The sequence below is a fragment of the Phaethon lepturus genome, unplaced genomic scaffold, assembly GCF_000687285.1.
Source record: "Phaethon lepturus isolate BGI_N335 unplaced genomic scaffold, ASM68728v1 scaffold35469, whole genome shotgun sequence".
Classification (NCBI taxonomy): domain Eukaryota; kingdom Metazoa; phylum Chordata; class Aves; order Phaethontiformes; family Phaethontidae; genus Phaethon; species Phaethon lepturus.
The window spans coordinates 13,262-14,705 of NW_010564671.1; positions in this window are offsets into that span (position 1 = coordinate 13,262).

Below are 1,444 nucleotides of genomic sequence, written 5' to 3' on the forward strand. Positions count from 1 at the left end.
CTGCCACAGCCCTAACCCCCTCGGCGGGGCAGGGGGGATGCAAAGCCTGACCCAGACCTGACAGAACTGGAGCCAAAGTTTCTAAAAGCGGCCGAGTTCAGTGGCTGCCCCAGCGGGCTTGTGCATCCCAGCAGCTTCGGGCTATTTGTATGTGGTCAGCCACCACATGGCAAATTTATTTCCAGCTCTTTACCTTTAAAAATAAACCCCCCTTCTGTGCCCAGGGTGAGGTTATTGAGGCAGTCCCCTGCACTCCTACGCTGCCTTTACGTTTGCGCGAGCGCTCGTTTCAGAGCCCCTGAATAGCACGGCTTGCTCCAGCCCAGCCAAGCCCAGCACCCGAGGGCTGGCAGCTCCGGGGGATGCCAGGGCTGTTTAAAAATAAGAGGGAACTGGGCACACACTCAGGCAATGAAGATTTCTGCCCTAAGCAAGAGGGAAGCGCGGGAGCCTCAGATGGCTGGTGCCTCCCGGGCCTCAGGGCTCCTGCAGCCCTCCTGAGTGACGATGCGGGCGTTTGTCCTCTGCTGACAGACGGACCCAGCACAGCCCCAGGGAGTCAGCACCGACTCTTCTGTCCATCGGGACTCGCCTTCCAGCCCTGCAGCCCACCAGTGGCTCAGCTCGCCGTGCTGATGTCCTGCAATGAATGAGATGGACATCTCTCATCCACCTTCTTTATTCCGACTGCCCTGCAAAACGTATGGCCACTCTGGAAAAAGCTGCTTTAGAAAGAGTATTCCCCGCTAGGATCACATTGCCTTGGAGTCTGCGGAGCTCACAAGATGCCAGAACCGCTTCCTACCCTCCTCAGAACTGATTTCCTCCCCAAATTACCAGGGTTGTGCCTAAGAGCTGTTCACCAAAATCTTTAAGCTTGCCACTTTTCCAATCTGAGGGTATCTGCTCATGTCTCTTAGCTTTTTGAACAGCGACAGCTGGAAAGAATCTTAAGTTTATTTTGCTTAGAACCATGGAGCCAGGTCCTTCCACCAGTTAATCATTCACACTGGTGCTTCCCGCACAAGCTGGACCGGAGCGAGAAGATACACGTGGGCTCTGTCAAGGAAACAAGAGTCACTGTTTCCTCTCTAAGTCACGGCCAAGCGCTTTCCCGGGCCACTCTCACACGAGCACGACTCCTCGGCTGCTGGCACCAGGCAGACCATCTGGGGCTGAGGCACACAGCAGCAGGGCAGGGAGGAGCACCCAAGCTGGTTTTAACTCCCAAGACTGTGGTACGGCACCACCACCAAGACGACGCTCCCAGCCCGCTTTCATTTTACTCGCTTTTGCAATTAGGAGCGTGGAAAAAGCAGTGAGAATACACCGACTCTGCCGGGGACACGCCAGACGGCTCTGCTTACGAGACGTCGCCTGCGCTATTCTCGCGGTGGCTGCTCTTAGCTTGCCCGGCTCACAGGACCGACGACCGCCTCGGTCA